Source organism: Lathamus discolor, chromosome 3, assembly GCF_037157495.1.
Source record: "Lathamus discolor isolate bLatDis1 chromosome 3, bLatDis1.hap1, whole genome shotgun sequence".
Lineage (NCBI taxonomy): Eukaryota > Metazoa > Chordata > Aves > Psittaciformes > Psittacidae > Lathamus > Lathamus discolor.
The window spans coordinates 131,329,646-131,341,541 of record NC_088886.1 but is presented as its reverse complement, the minus strand read 5'-3'; the positions used below and the strand labels follow the sequence as shown (position 1 = coordinate 131,341,541).

Sequence of the window (11,896 nt, the reverse complement as noted above, 5' to 3'; positions counted from 1 at the left end):
AGCAGCAGTTCAGTGAGGCTGCCTGTCCTCCTGTTCTTTTTCACTTTTTTCCAAGTGGGATAGATACCACTTCTGGACAGAGGAAATTTCTCCCATGGCATTTTCTCACAAAACTCTCACTTTTTTGCCTTCCCCTCCCCCCTCCCCCCGGTATAATTCCCCCTGGTAGCGCAGTTCACCTATTCCAGCGTATCTTGTGAGACTCCTGAGATTTCTCTTTGGGAAGAAATGACTAAGACATGCTACTTGCAAAATGAAAGTGATAAATAGCAAGGGCGTGTGGCATTGTTTTAGTACTGGAGCCTTTCTGTTTACATAATCTGCTGATAACTCGATACATGCAGGTGCGTAATTCATACAAAACACCTTATGAAGGTGCTTATAACCCGTCTTCGGGCTTATCGCATACCTCCATTTATTAGAAGTTAGAGGGCATCGTACGCACCGTACCCGGGAGGCGCTCGGGCCCTGCACGCCTCGGGCACCCTCCCTGCCGGAGGCAGCCGCGTCCCGGCCGCCTCGCTTCCCCGTCCTGCTCCGGGCCACGGCGGCGGAGGCGGGGCGGGGCGGGGCGGTACGCTGACAGGCAGTCCGGCCGGCCGCGGTAAACAGGAGCCGGGCAGGGAGCCGGGGCTGTCCCGGCCCCGCAGGAGCTCCCCAGTCCCCGGCCCGCCGCGTCCCGGCCCCGGGCATGGGCAGCAGTAGCAGCCGTCGCAGCAGGAGGAGGAGCCGCCGGCCCGGGCCCTGTGCGGGGCACCAAGGTAGGCTTGGCCGCCGCACTGGCCGTGAGGAGTCGTCGTCGCCGCCGCTTCCTTCCCGGGGGCCGAGCTGTGTCCGGCCGTGCCGGGAGGCCGGGCCGGACGCCGCTGCGGGGAGCGAGGCCGTTCTGCTGCGGTGGCACGGGGCGGCTGCCCTCGGTGCAGCTCGGCCGGGGCAGGGTGCGCCTGGCCGGGGGGCGCTGCCCTGCGGCCGCCGCTCGTCCAGCTCCTGTGGGCGCCACCTCGTCCCCGGGTCCGGCCGCGGCGCCGCCCGCAGGTGAGCCGCTGTCTGAGGGCAGTTCGGTGCCGACGGCAAGCAACAGGCAGCGGAGCCGGGGGGAGCCGGAGGGAGCACGGCCGCGGGGGAGGGCTCTGCAAGGGAGCCTCCCGTCGATGGCTGGTGCGGGGGCCCCGGTCGAAGCGTTGAGAGCTGCTCCTCTGTGAGAGCTGGGGGAGCGGCACCTGATTCAGCGGTAAGAGGCTTTCCCACCTCCGGGGTCTTTGTCTGCGCAGCCTTGGCTCGTCGGTGTGCGTGTTGGCGCTGGGGTATTAGTGCTGCTGGGGAGAAACCGGGAGCGGCTCGGCTGGGTGGGAAAGGCACTGTTTGTACCAGGCGTCCGATTTGGAGGAGGACCCCGATTTCTTTCAGTTAGCGATGTGGAACGAAGATACACCAGAGGTAAAACCGTACGTGAGATGTGCTGGTCGCAACGTGTTCCTAACGAATCGTGAAGTTTCACGGCAGACTGATTTATGCTTCCTGGAGCTACTTGGCAGAGAGAGTAGTGCTGGAGTTGTTCTGAACTGTAACAGTTTAACTTTTCCTGGTTTTGGTAGGCTGGAAGTGCAAGCAAAGCTAGAATTATAACGTGCCAGTGTGAAACCAGTTTGTTTGGAATTGCAGTGCAGGAGGGCACACAGCTGAGGCTCTGCAGTTGGCAAAGGAATTCTAAGCGCAGCAAATCTGTGCGGTAACCCAGCAGCATAAACATAACAGGGACGGTTTAGGTAGAACTTGAGTGGAGGTGGAAAGAGGTCTTGGAAGGAAGATGGGGGTGGAAGAGGAGAGCCAGTCTGACAGTAACACTTCAGCTGAAGCAGCAGCACTGTTTATGAAGTTTTGCTGCTGAAATTAGTTCTGGAGTACTGTCAGACGAGGCTGAAGTTGATCCAGTAATAGCCCTAGTCAGAAATATTCAGAGGAAAGAAAGTTTTTTGAAAAACGCGTGTCAAACCTAAGATGTTTTCTTTGAGATCTGCCAGCACTGATGAGCTTACATTGATGCGGCGTTCTACTAAGGCTTCCTCTGGACCAGGACTGATGGAAACACAGAGGGTCCTGGCTCAAGGGTGTGCCCAGCACCCAGGGTAACCCCTGCCGGGGGGTGTTGGGGGCTTTTCAGCTGTGGCCCAAACCATCTGTTGCCAGACTGCCCAGCACAACCGTGTTTCAAGGAAAGTGAGATGTTCCCAAGGATTTGATTCTGATGGGACTGCTGCAGCCTGAACAACTGCCCCTGTGCTGGGGACTTCGTGTGACTTCGGTTACAGTCTGATTGAACTTAAAAAAATCATAATTCACTGAATGTTATTGCTGCGGTGTTGGGTTTTTGTTGTTTTTAACTTGGCTTTCAGCTAGCGCTAGTCAGCAGTTTTGCTTACAGAGGTAAACTAGTTGAAAAGAAGCAATTTTCTGTTTGGGGTGTCATGTTGGAAGAAAGGCTGTGATCCTTTTATGACTGAGTGTGTGAATATGTGGCCAGAATTGGTGGAGGTGTCCAGATGAGGCGGTTATGATTCCAGTGCTCGAAAATCCACTTGTTCTCTGGCTGCTTTTGCCCAGTCTTAAGTGTTATGAAGATGGATTAATTCAGCATGCTGGGTGAACTTTTCATATTTTCAGGATGAGATTAAAAGCCCAAACAGCAAACCAAACAAAACCACACCCCACACACCCCCTGGTATTTTAGGTCTAACCTTTGGACAAGCAGCTCTCCCATGTTCAAGGGTGAAAGGGTTCAGTCTTCCCAGCTGCTGAGGCTGTCACACGTACTTAGGGCAATGTTTCCAAGTCTCTCCTCTGCCAGTGTGATTTCCTTACTGCTTTTCCAGACACTGATATTAGTGGGGGAGGCTGATCATTGCAGCAGTGTGACAGCTCCCAGTAGTAATGCCGCTCAAGGAAGGAATGGTAGGTGGTTCTTACAAGTCCTGAATTAATTCTGCTGCTTAAGAAAAAGAAGTTTACTGCTATGGGTCTTTCCTGCATAACCTCTCAAAAGCAGTCATCCCCAGTGCAGCTCATTGACAGCCAGCTTTGGAAGTGGTGAAGAGTAGAGTGAGCATGGCCATTTGCCAGAAAAATGAAAACAGGAATGAAATGTCCTTATTTTTTTAAATTTTCCTCTTATATATGTTTTAATATATATATTCCTAATATTATTATTATTAGTTTTGTTCTGGTTGTGCCCATCCTTCTGTCCCCCAAAATATAAGGAATGTTGATCCTGTAGAAATGTCTCACTAGTATTCTGTAAGAGGCTGTAGCAGGGCTGCTTTAGAAAATGAACAGCCTTTGAAGGAATGTGCTTGCAGACAACCTGGACATCATTGTACTTGGACTGTGTCTGCATGTGGCAGACAAATTATGAATAGCAAAACTGTAGAAGGCTGTAAAGAATGGAAAACTACGAGTCTGGTAAAAACTGCACTTCTAGGGCATAAGGTATCAGAGGGTGAATCTTCCTGGGGAATGAGCTATCCAGTTATTGTCTGCTCCAGTTCTTTCTCTGGGGCATCTACTGCTAGCTGCTGCAGGAACTGAGTGAACCATGCGAGCCGTGCATCTAATTCACTGTATTAATTTCAATAGCGAGGCAGAACTTGTGTAGGGTTTATTGTGATTTCTGTTTTGCTGACTTGTGCAGTGACTGCAAAGATGTGATGACAACTTATTTTGGCATAGCAGAACTGGCATTAAACTTCCTTGGTGGGCTTTGTTTGTTGTAAAGTTTCACATCTCTGGGTTCTTGAAACCCTCCTCACTTAATTAGAGCCAGTTTTACTCATTCCGTTGTCTGAATTTTACTGAAAACACCACTTGTCCGAAGAACTCATCATTTCCAAAACAGATTAATTTTTACTGCTTCCCACAATGTATTTGTGGGTCTTTTATCAAGACATCTAGCCACATTCATAAGAAGCATTAAAAAAGCTGAATAACAGATTGCATTGTTTTTATTGATTCTGGGATGGACAAGAGCCCTTGGAAGCACACTCTTTTTTGCAATTAAAGATGCACTTTTAAGAGCTGTGTTGTTCTTAAATGTAACTCATCACCAGCCAGCCAGCCAGTTCAGAAACAGCTAGAGATATAACAGCAACATCAGTAGTTTCTAGCACTTGCAGTTTCTTTCCCCAGGGACCAGGGGGAAGCCTGGCCTGTATTTTTGTCCATCTGGTTGAACCTGGCTGAAAACAGTGCTGAAAATTTTGTTGCCAGGTATATGTTTAATAGGTGGAAAATATAAAATATTCTAGAAATAGTGGCTGAGATTTTCCACAGTTTGATGTTAACTAGTAGGTGAGCACTTTACCCCTGGAGACTCATTTAAGGATCCCGGTTGTAAACCTTGCAGAATATGTGGCCAGAATCAATATGGAATGTAGATATTGTCTATTATGGGGTAGGTATATCTGACGTATCAGATCGGTGTGCCTTGATACCTGCCCCTTAAAGTTTCTGTGTCCTGCAAAAGGAGGACAGAATACGTGTCACCATGTATTCTGCAGATAAGTCTCTCCTTGGGAAAACAGGCACTGGATTCAGATCCTCATTTAACAGGTAACTGAAAACCACCGAGGGTGAGTTTGTCCCATGATTTGGCCATGGCTTCAATAAGATCACGTGTTCACACACCATCAAGGATAAGAGGTTCATTACAGGGAATAAAAATACTCCTGGCTGTTCTTCCCAGAGCAGATAGCTTGACTTCTGTCATGTCCTGTACACAGGATGAGAATCATTTATCTTTGAATCAAAGGGTCAGTTGGATAAGATAGAGGGGAAAGAAACAAAAGATAGAGGGATCTAGCCTAACAAACTAAAAAAGAAGTTAAAAAAATAAAAAGAGCAAGGTTTCACGCCAAGTTGCTGATTTTTTTTAAAAAGCGTGTAAGTCCTTGGTGCCTGCCTTCCTCTCAAATATTATTCTATACATTGTTTTTAAAAAGCATTTCAGTTCTTCTTTATTGTGTGTACTGAGCCTGCAAGGGAGAGTACCCGCAGAAAAACAAACCAAAGCAAACCCCAAGCAAAACCCAAGCAAACAAAACCCCACTTCTTCATGAACAGATAGGCTTCCCCTGGGTCTGATCTGCTGATTCTAATGACCAGAATAATTTATCACTCAGACTTACTTACTGCTAATAACTCTGTGACATCGCTGCAGCTTGAAGAACAGGGAGAGGAGGGAAGTGTGCTTTTGTTCTTGTTGCTGGAGTTGGATTTTAAGTTCCGCTTTCTTCTTACACAAGAATTTGCTTGGGGACAGCAGTTGGGGTCCACAAATTGCCGTGACTCCTAGCACTGAAGGTTACTGACATGTCTTTGGGGAAATTTTGCCTTGTAGAGGATCGTTCGAGTTGGATTAACTGAATAGGAAGCAACAGAATTGCTGTGCACAACCTGCCCTATAGCACCAATAAAACACCTAGGAAGTATTCAGTCAAATCTTGCTACTGTAAGTGTGTCTCTTGGCAGTGGGGCTGAACCTGGCCTTTACCTTCCTGGGAGAGGAAAGGTGATGTCACAGAGATTATTAGTGGGAGTTCCTCCTCTCCTAGTTCCTTCGGGGCTTATAAAAGGGATGCCTTTGTCTCATTTCATTCATAATGACCTCTTAAGGCATCTCGTGGTGGAAGAGCCTCCTCTGAAACCAGAGGGGGCTGTAACAAGACAAAGAGCATTCCCTGCCTATTTATATTTGCTTTCGCTGTCACTGCCTCCTCCTGTCATCCAGGCCAGAGGATTAATCTTTCTGATCCTTCTATTTCTAGTTGTGAAAGCGCAGTGTGCTGTTGAGGGTGATTCACTACTAGGCCAATCCTTGTTATAATCTCTTGTAACTACAAAGGTATCGGAAGAGAAAGGCTAATGGAAAAATGTGGCATATTTAAAGGATAAAAGCATATTTTCAGGGAAAAAAAGTCTTCCCTGTGAGGGTGGCAAGGCACTGAAACAGGTTGCCCAGAGAAGCTGTGGCTGCCTCATCCCTGGCAGTGTTCAAGCCCAGGTTGGATGGGCTTGGAGCAAGCTGCTCTAGTGGAAGGTGTCCCTGTCTGTGGAGGGGGAAGAAGGGTGAGTGTGTGTGTGTTTGTTTTTAAAACTAGATGATCTTGAGGGTCCCTTCCAACCCAAACCATTCTGTGATTCTGTGGCTTCTGTGTTTTTCTCTGTGTGTGTGTATGTATATATATATATATATATGTTTATGAGAAGATTGAGGGATTGAAATGCAGTACAGGGCTCTGCCATGCTTTCATAACACAGGCCACATTATAGCAAGAAATTCTTGCAAATATCTCCTCTTGCCCTGTCTGAGTAGGGGTTTGTCCTCCTTTTGCCTGTTTCCCATGGCCTCCCTCAGCAGACCACTCCTAAGGAACTTGCACTTAACGTCATGATAATAATAGAAAGTGAAACTTGGCAGTGGCTTTTCTGTTCTTGATAAGCCTGGTGAAGTCTGACCTAGCAGAGCAACATGAAGAGCACTAGGTAATAGTTTACCGTAGGTGATGACAAAGAGGAAAATACACATGCGAGCAGTCTGGCTTTTTCTGAAGTTAACAGGAGGCTTTGTTTTTTCCTTCCTTTCAGGTAAATGAAGTGAGTTTCCGTTGTAGCTCTGCATCCAAATGTTGTCTTGTTTAAATGTGATTATTGTATTCACAGCTTTCAGGGTCATTTACATCTAGCTCTTGTCTGCCAAATCTGAACTGGAGGCACCAGGCCTGGAAAGGATAGTTGTTGTCTGTGTTGTTCTCTAGCACAGTCTGTGACCAGTCATTTGCACTGAAGCTGCTGCTATAAAATATGCATATAAATGCATGTATAAAATGTATTAAAAACAAGTAGACTGAAGACTTCCAGAGGAGTTGCTGCCCTTTAACATTGCAAATGATCTCTAGATGAGAGCGTTTTCTTCTACCAAACACCATAAACACATACTGAACAAAATGTTGTCCTGTTGCAACGAGTTAAAAAACAAAACCAAACCAACCTACTTAGCTCTAAAAAGAAGAGGAAGTTCACTTGCAGCTGAAGGTTTGTTGTGAGAGTCAGGAAATTTGAGTCTCTTTCCTGCTTCTGGCCTCTATTTTTCTTCACCAGTGTATACGTTTGTTTCCTGCAACTCAGTTGTCATCTGTATAATGTTTTTGTAAGGTTCTTGGATTTTTTTTTAAATTACATATTTTTAGGCTGCTTTCCAGGGGGAAGTGGGCTCATGCAGTAACACTGCATGTAACTTGTTGGCTACATATCAAATATTTGGTGGAACTTTAGGTGTTGCAGGAAGAAGGTAATGTAAATTGCATTGTCACTACCTAGGGTTGCAGCCCCACTCTGCGGTGAAGCGCATGGAGATAACACTTTTTCAGACACAAGATAGATCACATGGGTGAATGGCCCTTATGAAGCTTGCAACCACAGGATACCAAACTGTAGGGAATCAGACTGTGCTGCTAATCCTTCTGCCCATGGGATGGCCTTCTTAGAAGAAGGCCTCTAAGAGCCTAGGGGAGAAGGTTAAGCATTGTTACTAAACTAGAGCTGGCATGGCACAGCAGACTTCCCAGAATTAATGTCTGATAACATAAGGGGTGTGGAGGGAGGAGAGAAAGTAAAATTACAGGAGTCTTATCATGCTGGCTTGATCTGGGGAGTTAAAAAAAAAAAAAAGTAGCACGTTTGTTTAAAAGACGGAAGGGGATTTTGTCTCTTGGCATAACAAAGCAGAAGCCAGTGAAAATGAGATCAAATTTCAGCCTTCTAAATGCATCAGTGTCCTTATGCAGTGTGTTAACAACGTAGTCTTGAAATATATTGTTATTTTGGGTGTGAGAATTACATATTGTGCTTTAGCAGTTCCTTTGCATGAGATGTGTGTTTTGTTTCTGTGATTCTCATGACAGCAATGTTCACCTATTTTGTACCCTTTACTGGTCAGACCTGTCAGGGGAGGAAAACTTCTGACTGAGACCACTGGAGTTAAGTCCTTCAGATGTTGCAGAAATATTCACCAGGTTGCTTTCATCATAAAAATTTGTAAGGCTTGAAAGATCTCTGTGTTGTTCTGTACAAGTTGCTGCGTGCTTTGGCAGGTGTGAGAGTCCTGCTCTGGTACACCTGTGGAGCTCTGCAGCTCCCAAGGCCTTTTAGGCATGGGATTTTTTTTATGTACCCTCCTGGGAGCATACAACTGCACTGTGATGTTTTCCAGGCAAATTACCGAGAAGGTGGGGTTCACAACTCTGCTATATTTTTCAAATGGCAAGAGGTTCAAAATTACTCCTCTTTGACCTTTCCTGATCCATCTGACTACTTTCTTAAATGAAATGTGTGGCTTTGCTTCTAGCAGGGCAATGTGCAAGTGATAGATTAGAATTGCAACTTCAAAACTGTACATTCAGAGCAGCAGGAGGTGGCCCTGCCAGAGCCCTGTGCCTTGTACCAGGGTTGACTAAGTTCTCCTTGCTTTTTACTCCTGCTCAGTAAGGCTGCTTCTGAAGTGCACGTAGTGGAGTGTGGAAGCATCTCCCTACATGCCAAAAGCAGAAGGGTAAGTCTGGTGTATGCTTTGTAGTTTTTCGTGGTTTTCATCATCCTAGGATCAGACACCTGTTGTCTGCATTTGGTGTTTCGGAACCCTGCGGCACTTGTAGCTGCACCAGGCCTAGAGTTTTATCCTCTAGAGGTGTTGATAATCAGCTTCTCCAGCCACAAGGCAAGGATCCCAGTTCAGTTACTGCTGAACACGCTTGATTCAAGATAAGATTTCTCACTCACTTTCCTTTGTTAGTGACACCCGGGCAAGAAGCAAGTATAGCATTGTGTGGTCCAGCTGCCTGAGAGCAAGGAAGCGGAGTCAGGATCAGTTCCTTATATAGAAAGGGAATTTGATACATCATGCATTTTATTCTTGGCTGTGATCTTCCATTGTGTCTGTTAGACATTTGTTACGGTTGTTTGCTCTCTCTGTGTACTTGAGCTTCAGTTGTCAGCCACGACACGTGTTCAGTCTGTCTTATCTATCTTTGAATGCCTACTGAGAAGTTTTTCAGTTGGTGTGTTCTCACTGTGCAGTGCTGCAGGTGCTTTGCACAGGGTTGGTAGGGCTGTGATGCCCGGCAGTCATCCTGATGGTTAGGCTGCTGTTTGGCTGCTTCTCAGCTGCCTTTCCAGGTCCTCCATAGCTGCTTTGTTTAGGCTCTACAGTTTGTAAGAGATTGGTTCGGCTTAGCCTGGCTGTGCATGGTGAAGGGGTTGTGGGAGAAAGCTGCAGGGATGGTTCTGCTGCGAGGTGGGTGCTCTGCTTAGGGAAGGTATTTTTGCCAGTTGCAACTTGGTGCTTTAATATTATATCCCTTTCCACATGACCCCACAAAGGATGTACTCATCCCTTGAGACACGATTTGCATTGCTGTTTTGTGAATAAGGGAGGAGAAACTCAGACAGCTGATGATACAATCTCTGACTGGCCTCCTTTGAGCTGTGTCCCCTGTAGCTCGTGGACAGGTCTTTGTGGTTGATGTAACCTAACTAATGCGTATGAGATACATATGAGCCAGTAACAGGGAATTTAAGATGACGATGAAACTTTGGTTCCCAGTCTAAAGGTCATTCTTGTCAGCAGGGGATGGGAGTGGAAAGTAGCTGGACTGTACATGGCTCATCTCACTGAGGCCAGTAACATGGACATACTGCAGCACAGACCTGTTTCCAGAGGTGCTGTTTATCCTCCATCTCCAGCAACCCCTGTGAGTCAAGGAGAGTTGGCAAGTTTCTGAGCTGAGCCTCTCCTTGTGGGTCTTTTCTTCTTCCGTTTTTGGAATGTGCCAAAAAAAAAAGAAGTAAGAAAATCACTGGCAGGCTAAGTCATGCTTTAACCTGGCGAGTAATAAAACAGCACAGTACACTCTTGCTGAGCCTTCTATAAAAGATGCCACTCCAACAGTACAGCTGTCAGAGAGATGGGTTGCTCGAACTTGTGTCTTCACCCCTGTGTGAAGGCAGCTGTGCCTTTCCAGACCTTTGCATCTTCCTTTGCCATGTGTTCTAGGCTTTGAGTGAGGAACCTGAAGGTCTTAAGAAGTTTCTGCTTGGCTGTATGATAGCTGCTTCCTCTTTCGTCTCTTCCCTGCAAAGATGACTGATACATTATGGCTTTTGAAGAGATACTAAATATTGCATTGGAAGTTGATGTGTAAAATACAGTCTTAGAAAAAGCAATGACTAATTTACAACTCTGTGGCTCCAGCTCAGTCAGACAATTGCTAAAAATAATCCACCTTCTAATTCCACAGTTGATCTCTAATTAGAGAAGTACTGGAATTTGTAACCTGCAGACAGGACAAGATCAGACTGAAGTGATATCTCTGTTTTGCCAGTCTGGAAAGTCTGAGCAGAATCAGTGTTTGTGAAGGGAATTTCATAGTGAGAATAGTTGCTGTAAGGATGCTGGTATTCACTTTACACTGGATTCATGCTGAGTCTATGCCACAGCTAAATGCCATTGGGTGCAGTTTTGCCAGCAGTGTCTTTTTTTCAGGCAGAGCAGATGCCTTCCTTGGTGGGCACCTTCTTCCTAGAGATTTTTTGTTTCTTTAAAAAAACATGCCAACTGAAAAAGCCTCAATCCATGAGCACACAAATGGGTATTTGGATATGTGTTGTGTTGCTGTTTCATGCTTGAAGCTGTTAGTTAGCATTGCTTGAGCACTGTAAGACAGCTGCCTGGCTTTGCAGAAGCAGCACAAGGAGGAGGGAGCCTTTTCAGCTGAAATACTTAACATTTCCCAAGATTTGGATGTGAATACTTTTTAGCCTCTTGTTGATTTAATTTCTAAGTTAGATGGCTGCTGTCCTCTATAATGGGTTGGTAGAAGATCAGCTGGCCTTACCTTGCTGCATTGTAAAACTTGTGTTAACTGCAGGAAATGTTGATGATGTGATGTTGTACCAAATTACTTCTTTGGCAGAGTATGGTAATGGGAACTTTTGCCATCACCAGATGATACCATTCACTGAGTAGCACGTGTCCCTGTAAAACGACTGTAACTTCTTCCAGGACCAGGGCCTTATGCCTCATTCAGAGAGAGCACAACTAATGAAGAAGGGCTGTGTCAGGCATGAGATCACTTGTGACACAGAGGGAACCATGCCTGTTCTAAGCACAGTGCTGCTTCCTCTAGTAACCAGAGACTGAAGGGAATGATTGGGTACTGCAAGGAGAAAGCAGCAGTGTTTTGGTCACTTGTGGATTCCTGTCATTTAAAAAATAGCAGAATTCATATCCTTCATCTTTAAATACTCTATGACCATCTTGATGCTTTTGTACAGCTCATGTATGGGAGCCTATACCAAAGATAGGACTGTCTCTGGAGTGGAACATGACAACTCTTTTAAGTGAGTAGAAAAATGAGGAGATTTTAGTCTTGATTTTTCTAACATCTGTTGCATTTGGAATAGGGAACAGTTTGTGGTTTGTTTGTTTGTTTTTAATTAAAAAAAAAATCTTGCATTTGCCATTTCAGAATGGTTAATAAGGAAATATGTCCTTATCTTTCTATTAGCTTAATTCAGCAGACATTCAGGTTATTTGTCTGTAGTAACTTTTTATCTACTCTTTGGAAGAGCCTAAGAGAAATCTAACTGCTTAGAGAAGGAAACCACATGGTGAGCAGATACGGGTCCTGTCCAGTACGGAGGAGAGTAGCATGAGGTTGGGTGGGTTTATCCCACTGCAGCTCTGAATGCAGTTGATACAAAATTCTTGGTGTGACCTCAGGAGGTTCATTGCTTCTCTTTCCAGCAGTACATTTTCCTCCAAGACTGATGAGATTTTAATGTTAAAATA

The 11,896-nt window shown here is 45.7% G+C and overlaps 1 protein-coding gene across 5 annotated transcripts in view; it reads left to right on the top strand.

The window, feature by feature from the left end:
• The first annotated feature begins 538 nt into the window (after window positions 1-538).
• MARCHF8 (membrane associated ring-CH-type finger 8) overlaps window positions 539-11,896 on the top strand; it is a 102,352-nt gene continuing 90,994 nt past the window's right edge. The window contains exon 1 of one of the 5 annotated variants that reach the window (XM_065671813.1): window positions 539-761. The gene's annotated coding sequence lies outside the window, so the exon portion shown is untranslated. Of the gene's footprint in view, window positions 762-825; window positions 1,036-1,074; window positions 1,232-11,896 lie in introns of those variants that run through there. The other 4 variants (XM_065671808.1, XM_065671812.1, XM_065671810.1 and 1 more) reach the window with 4 other exon arrangements.